Genomic DNA, 8,762 nt, shown 5'->3' with positions numbered 1-8,762 from the left:
AGAATGTAAAATGAATCTATAAAAATCAACAGCGTGTGTATGTACACACCCAAACAATGAACAATATAATGGAGAAGAAACTCACCATTACAAAAGCAACAGAAAGGATAAAGTACTTAGGAATTAACTTATCAAAAAAGATACAAATATGAAAATAATTTTAAACCAGCTTTAAAAACACGAAAATGGGGTGCCTGGGTGGTTCAGTTGGTTAAGTGTCAACTTTGGCTCAGGTCATGATCTCATCATTCATGGGTTCGAGCCCCGCGTTGGACTCTGTGCTGACAGCTCAGGTCCTGAAGCCTGCTTTGGATTCTGTGTCTCCCTCTCACTTTCTGCCCCTCCTCCACTCATGCTTGTGCGTGCTCACTCTCTGTCTCTCTCTCTCTCTCTCAAATAAATAAAAACACAAAAACAACTTTAGCAAATGCAAAAACATCCCTTGTTCTCAGATGGGATAATGCAATATTATAAAAATATCAATCCTCCTGGAGATAGTACGTAAATTTAACAACACTGAAATAAAACTCCCAGTAAGTTTTTATTTTGGATTTACACAAGTTGATTCTAAAGTTTAAATGAAAAATTAAGCAGACAGTAACAACTAGAAAAACTCTAAAAGAAGAGCAAGGAGGGAGGATTAGTCCTACCAGATATTAAAACATACTAAAAAGGGGCACCTGGGTGGTTCAGTCGGTTAAGCATCTGACTTCGGCTCAGGTCATGATCTCAAGGTTTATGGGTTCGAGCCCCGCGTCAGACTCTGTGCCGACAGCTCAGAGCCTGGAGCCTGCTTCGGAGTCTGTGTCTCCCTCTCTCTCTGCCCCTCCCCCACCCACACTCTGTCTCTCAACAATAATAAACATTAAGAAAAAAATTTTTTAAAAACATACTAAAAACCCTCAGTAATTACAACTATGGTATTGGTATTGACCAGTGGAAAAGTCCAGGCATGGACTCAAAGGTATATGGGAAGATGGCACATGAGAAAGGGATGTCGCAGCTTGCTGGGAAAAGACAGACTTTGTAGTGACAAAGGACATCGTGATCACTGGGTGGCCCATCTGAAAGAAGGCAGAAATGGGTCCCTAGTTCACATCACATGCCAGAATAAAGACCAAATGAATGGATCAGGGGTTGAACGGACAAACATCTAGCAAAACAAATGGGTGAATTCTTTTACAATATGGATATGAAGGGTGTGAGGAAAGATTTTTAAACTCTAACTTATACTTAATATGTAATAAAAGCACAGATGGATTGAGTATAAAAACTTTTTAAGTTTCTGTGAGACACCATAAATCAAGTCAAATTGATAGACAAATTGGGAGAAGTCTCTGCCACGTTGCTCCCAGATAAAGGGCTAGTCCCCCTAACCAATAAAGTGATCTCAGAAATAGAGGAAAAGATCAAAATTCCAATGGAAAGATGGACAAAACACATAAGCAGTTCACAAAAAAACCCAACATATATAAGGCCCTTAACATATGAAAAGATGCCCAATTTCACTCATAAATCCAAGAATGCAGAATTAAATCCCAGATGCACTGGGATACCATATCCCTGTATTGTGTGGACAAAACCTCAAAAGTGTGACCACACACCCTGTTGGCAAGCAGGCACTGTGGGCATTGCTGGTGCCTGCGGTCATGCCTATAGTCATACCTAAGAACACCGTGCACTTACCCCTTCACCCAGAAATCCCACCTCCAGGAACCAGCCCCAAGAACTACATCTCCACAAACACACACACAAGGTTATCCACATTGCTGGTATTTCTAATTGTAATATATAATTACCTAAGTGCCCATCTACAAGCAACCAGCTATATAATCTGTAGCATAGCCACATGATGTATTATGCAGCTACAAACAGGAAAATATTGTAAACTAATGTAGGGTGAGTTCCAGGACATGTATTAAGTTCAATAAGGAAAATACAAAAGAGTGTATATAGTGTGCCAATTTCGTATACCAGAGAAGGTTCACTGGGACACCTGGGTGGCTCAGTCGGCTGAGTGTCTGAGTCTTGATTTCAGCTCAGGTCAAGATCTCAGGGTCGTAAGATCGAGCCCCATGTTGGGCTCTGTGCTGAGTGTGGAGCTTAAGATTCTCTGTTTCCCTCTGCCCCTCTCCCCCGCTCTGCGCTTTCTCTCTAAAATTAAAAAAAAAAAAAAAAAGGTTAACTAAGAATTGAACTACTGACTACAAGTTCTCAGACTATTCACACCTTGTGCAATGCATTCTAAGGACAAAAATCACTGCAAAGAAATCTTGAGTTTTTCTTAAGTTTGCTTTCGCCAGTGCTGTTGGTGTAATGATTCTGAAGTGAGTTGGGGAGTGCTATAGTACAGAGCAAGGAGTTGAAATATATTACTCTTTGGGAAAGCCAGGGTCTCACCTCAAGAGAAGGGGAACACAGATATGGACAACCCTGTGCTGTTGGACCTGAGCTGGAGCATGAGTGTGAATATGGGACTCCTGGTTCTGTCCACTCCAAGGGCCACAGACAGTGACTCCCCTGTAGCGACAGGCATACCCACTCCCCGGGTCATGGTTTATAAACGCCACTCCTCACGAAAAGAAATCATGGCTTCTTAAGAAAGTCAGGTCATTCAAGGCCTTAGGCAGAGAAAGAACCGAGTGAGCTTGGACCATCTCTTGTCAGAAGGCAGACAAGTACTTAGAGACAAATGAGGTGTGTCAGAAAGATACAAGAACCTGATCGAGAGGCTCCTGCAGGCCAGACTTGGAACAATTTGATCTTCAAAAAGAATTATGATGGTAATCGATTATAATACGTTGGATTCAAAAGAATAGTCGAATCTACAGTGAATTATTTTCCAAAGGCTAGAGAGAGAAATTCTTCTTCACAAAAGCAAGCCGGTTAATAAACGTGGCAGGTGTGACAGAGCTGGAGTGTCACCATCCTGCACCCACACTTGACAGAAGCAGAAGTCACTGGATAAAGGTCCTTGGGGAACAGACACTCTCACCACTTCAATTTATCATCCCCCAGGCTTCTCGCCCACTTCCGAAAGGACAAAGTTATTCACGCGTGACGGGGCCGGTAGTCCTCTCAACCACGTGGTTCAATGAATCGTATGTTCTCCTGCTCCAGCGAAGCAGGAAGAACACTGCACCTGTCACCTCTGCAGTGGCCACACTGAAAGGTGTGACCTGAATCGACCCACGAGGAAAAAGCCAGACAATCCGTACCGTGGAAGTCACGTGACACAACTCACCTGGACTCCAAGGTGCTGAGGTACTAAAAGAAAAAAAAGGGGCCGTGGGAGAACCGAGTGACTCTTGGTTTTGGCTCAGGTCATAATCTCACGGCTCATGAGTTCAAGCCCCATGCCAGGCTCTGCACTGATAGCTCGAAGCCTGCTTGGATTTTCTCTCTCCCTCTCTCTCTCTCTCTCTCCAAATAAATAAATAAACTTAAAAAAAAAAAAAAGGCCATGAATACTGTTGTGAACTAAAGGAAATTAGGGAGACATTATAAACTACTGCAATGTGTGGTCTTTAATAGTCCCTAGATTGAAAAAAATACGTCCAAGACATTTGGGAGACAATTAGGTAAATGGGAATATGGGGCCTCCATGATTTCTTGGGGGTAACAATAGCTCTGTGAGGCTGAGTAATACCCTTGTTCCTAGGAGACAGTGAGGTACTTTTAAACGATTCAATAGTGTGTGTGCACACGTGTGTTTTTGATTGTAAACTACAAAGCATTATTTGCATGTTAGAACGTGCTTATGTGTGAATTTGATGAAGGGTAATTTTCTTTTAAGATTTATTTATTTATTTATTTGAGAGAGAGCACACGTGAGTAGGGAAGGGATAGAGATAGAGACTCCCAACCAGGCTCCATGCTGTCAGTGCAGAGCCCAATACAGGCCTTGACCCCACACACCATGAGATCGTGACCTGAGCCGAGATCAAGAGTCGGCCACCCAACTGACTGAGCTCCCCCGGGTGCCCCAATGGTGGGTAATTCTTGAGGAAGAGGAGGCACAGGTGCAGACATGTGACTTCTCAGGTCATCTGGAGAGAAGTGAGCGTTGAGACCTAGGCACCCCTGTGTGTCCACTTCTTCCCCTGCAAGACACAAGGGGTGAAATTGCCGGGGACCAGAACACAGCCCAAGTGGTTTTTATTCCAAGAAATAAAGCCTCCCAGCTAATGAGAGATTATATAAAAATCTTGAGGTTGAGTGGAAGACAACAACAAAAATGTGTCCTATTGTCTGGTCCACCCCAGGCTCTGTTATGACCCCCAAGCTGGTGAGTCTGTGCGCCTGGGCCCAGCGGGCCGCTATGTGGAGATCGGCAGGTGCCCCTCGCAGTCCCAACCCACACCCGGTACAGAGAGACGGGAAAACGTCACCATTGGGAGCCAGGAAAGCTTGCCCTGCAACCACGGGGACCAAAATAAACATCTGCCTTCCAATTACAGGCAGGAGCACACACACTGCAGCATTAGAACTCCTTCCACTCTCCAGATTTAGTCCTCATTTGAGAGTTTCCTGAAATCACACAACTAAAAACACGCACACGCGGAAGAACACGCGGTGACGATGTTCTGAGCTCTGCTTACATTGCTGGTTTTAGTTGGAAAACATTAGCACCGAATGACCTTTTTCTGAAGGGTATTTAAGGAGACAAAGCAATTTTCTGTACTGTGGTTGCCATAGTGATGGGCCCTTTGAAAGGCTGGGGGAGAAATGATGTATGTGTGCAACCCATGGCCGCGGCCACAATAAATGGCTCAGGAAAGCAACATTTGGGGATTCATTTGAAGCAGAATAGAGAAACAGGTTTTTTAAAACTCAACAAGGAAAGAAGGGGAAGGAGGACTGTGTGGTGCTGCACAAGCAGAGCGGTGGTGACAGGCAGGGCACCAATCCTGCGGGGGAGGACACCAGGGCCCTGGGAGGGGCTGGTCAGCTCATGGAGCCCAGTGGGTCTCCACGGCTGGGGGTGGTGGCTGGTGTGCAGGGGATACTCTAGCAGCCTCCTCCGAGGCCCCTGCCCCCTCTCTCAGCCCAAAACTGGCACTTGGGTTTCAGAACAAGGGAGGCCCCATCAAACAGAGCCAATACTCTTGGAAGGAATGGCTGACCCCAAGGCTGGGGCAAAGAAGGCACCAGATGACCTGGAAAATTGCGTTGTGTCAGAAAGCAGAAAAGTTCTTGAAGAATGACAGTGACATGCCAGAGACATGGGAGCCCCTTGCAGGGGCTTCCTCTGGCCAAACTTGAAAGGATTCAAACATCACAATAAATAATGGTAGTTAACAGACAGCAGCCCATTAAACCACTGGACCATGAGTCCATATGGATATGAGTGAATGAGTGAATATGTAAACAGGAAGTTTAATCAGGACACTTACCTAATTTCAAAGTACCCACACATGAGATTGTAATCAAGCAGAAAAGAGTGACATACAGCAGATAAGACTGAGATATGTCATGGTAACAGCATCATAACAGTGATAAAGATGGCCCCACTAGCAATGGGGGCCATGACACCTGATACATGCGAGGATTAGACACAGCACTGCCTCTCTGATGTCCATGCTAAGATGCATGTATTCACAATGAAGCATCATGGGGCACCTGGGTGGCTCAGCAGGTTGAGCGTCCGACTTCGGCTCAGGTCATGATCTCACAGTTCATGAGTTCGAGCCCCACATCAGGCTCACTGCTGTCAGCCTGTCAGCACAGAGCCCACTTCACATCCTCTGTCCCCCTCTCTCTGCCCCTCCCCTACTTGTGCCCTCCTCAAAACCTCAAAAAATAGGTTTAAAAAAGGCAAATTACTAACATCAGAAATGAAAGCTGGGACATCACTACAGATCCCACAGGCATTAGAAGGATAAAAGAGGAAAACTGAACAACTTTACGCCTACGGATTTGATAATTTGTGTGAAACAGACCAATTCCTTGAAAGATACAATTTGCCAAAACTCACATAAGAAGAAACAGACAATAACGTTCCAAGACAGAAAGCACCAGACCCCAGACCCAGACGGGTTTACTGGTGAATCTGACCAAACACTTGAGGAAGAAATTATACTAATTTCCTACCATCTCTTCCACAGGACAGAAGCAGCGGGAGCAACCATTATCCTTGTGTTGGTTGCAGACAGGGCTTTGCGAAGTGTTTGGGTGAGAAAATGCAGGCCCAAAAGGTGGAGGGTTTTTCTCCCTTTTTGGTACCAAGAGCCAGTTTACCCAGAAATGGAAGTCAGCACGTCACTGCACCCACGAGACAGATTCGTGGCCGTGGGTGGGATCCCACCTTCCAAGCTACTCAGAAAGACAAGTCTTGTCAGTTGGAACCACACGACCAGACACAAAGCTACATGGTCCTTAAGTGGTGAAGTCCTGGGGGCAGATTTCACAGTGCTGCCAGCAAGACCCTGCACTAAGGGAAGCCTGTTTCTAGCCTAAACCCACCCAGGAAGCCAGCACCGCGGTCTTGTTCTTGACCTTGCCAAAACCAGTCACCTCTGCTTTGCACACTTGGCCCCCCACCTCTCCCCTTTGAGCTGACCCCTCACTTCTCCCATCCCCACCCGTGTCCTCTGTGTCTCTTCACCCAGCTTACTTTCCAAGGTCCTCCTACTAGAACTTCCCTCTAGACACCCTTAACCCTTCTCCCCTCCCCTCTCAGCATGCTCCATTGGCTAAACTATAAGCCTGCTTACTCCAGTTCTCCATCTTGTCTACACCTGCACCCCCAAGGCTGAAGGACAAGAGGAAGCCTGCAACTATGCTGTGCTCACCATGAACCATGACCACTCACCTCGTGGGTGCCCAGAGCCCCCTGCCTGCCTCTATCTACCTGCTCCTGACTGTGAGGCCCGGCTGGCAGCAGCCTGCATGCCCTGATACAGGTGGTCTGCTGTGGGCACAGGCTGTGCGGTCCTAACAACATCCTTAGGGTGCTGGAGTATCTATAACCAGCAGCACTCTTGCTACCCCGCGGTCCTAGACGAAGGCTCACAGCAGCCCCGTCTCTGCTTTCTGCTGCCGCCGTGACAAAGCTCCACGCACTCAGCGGCATGATACAGCACAGATGTGTTAGTTCTGCTGGTCGGTGGGGGGCACAGTGAAGGTGTCGGGGAGACTCCGTTCCTTGCCTTTATCCAGCTTCTAGGAGTGCTCGCTTCTGGGCTCATGGCCACTCCACAATGCCTCCTCCGCCTTCCCAGGGCTCACCTCCCTCCTACCGCTGCGGCGAGGGCCCACTTCTCAGGACCCGGGTCACCAGCCAGGCCGGCCTCCAGGACCCCGAGTGTGTCACATCTGCAAAGCAATTCACACATGCACAGGTTCTGGGGATCAGGACGTGGGCATCTCGGGGGCTGGCTTTCTGCCTCTTGCCCATCCTCTCACTCCCAGCTGAGGACAGAGCTTTGTCTGAAGACTGTAGCAGTTTTGCTGCCATGTACCTCCGTGTACCTGGGTGTGCACCGTTTCACGGATCACAGCGGCACCTGCCACTGCTTGGGGGAAGCTGGTTCCTGGCTGGCTCATCCCGAAGGACCGATTTCATGCTACTCTCAGGCAGGCTGACACACTGGGATGGGTGGGGCCAGACGAAAGGCCGGCCCCACCTCCGTCCCCTCGTCATCATCCCACACACCCCACCCATGGGCCACCAAGGTCCCAGGCCACACCACACCCAGCGTCCCCAGGAACTGCCCCCCACCCCCCGCCCCCGGCCCCACACCTGGCCAATTGCTCTGGAGCCCTCCTCCCACTTGCAGAGATTTTCACAGACCTGAAGATGTAAACGTGCTCATTCTACTGCTAGACGCACTCCGGAAAGCCACTCTGGGGGGAATTTATTCTACGCGCCTGCATTTAATTTCTAAAATCAGTCTGGGAAAGCAAGAGATTGAGGTTCGTTTTTAAAATCTATTTACTTGCAACCTAGAAACAAGCACAAAGAGACAGACTGTGGATCATCCTGGGAGGGAAGGGAGAGTTGTGAGCTAAAGACTATGCTCAGACTTTCTTTTTCTTGTGGACAATCAGCAGCAGCCTCTATGTGGACTGGACCCGGGAAGTGTCGTGTCCTGTGGGTGACATACCAACACACCACGGAGTGGGGGACGTGCCGAATGGTACTAGGCAGTTAAACACACGGGATCCAAATCGAGACTTAACGGCAAGTTCATTATCTAAAAATCAATCAGCTTTTCTTTACTTCATCAAAAGATCAGATGATAGTGCATGCCACCTTACTTTCAGAATAAAATGTTTTTATTCTCAGACAAGTGAGAACAATGAGAATTATTCCATAATCTGTCAGGTACTGCACGGGCCGATCGAGGAGGGCTTGTGTCTCTGTGAGGGCAGGCTCGTGGCATGCCCGTCGCAGACGTGCAACAAGCTTCAGCAGCCAAGAATGAGACGATCCCGGAACGCAGTGTGGACAGAAAACACTGCGAGCGGTTCAAACGGGACACTCCTGGCCAGGACTGCCGGCCTCCTTCAGGCCCAGATGACCTGGCCTCCACTTCCCCCAGACCAGATGGGCCTCCCCGACCTTCTGCAGGACCTGGTGAGGACTCTTTGCCCTTCTGGGCACTGACAAGACTGACATGACCCTTCGCAGGCCCATCCCCTCCCAGCATGATGAGGGTAAAGAGAACGTGGGTTCTAGCCTCCCTTGGTGCGGGCAGCCAGCAGTGGGGCCAGGGGCAAAATCACGGCAGTGAGGAAGAGGGTACCAGGCAGTTTAG

This window comes from Panthera uncia, assembly GCF_023721935.1.
Source record: "Panthera uncia isolate 11264 chromosome A1 unlocalized genomic scaffold, Puncia_PCG_1.0 HiC_scaffold_16, whole genome shotgun sequence".
NCBI classification, from domain to species: Eukaryota; Metazoa; Chordata; class Mammalia; order Carnivora; family Felidae; genus Panthera; species Panthera uncia.
Note: the sequence above shows the minus strand (reverse complement) of the source record.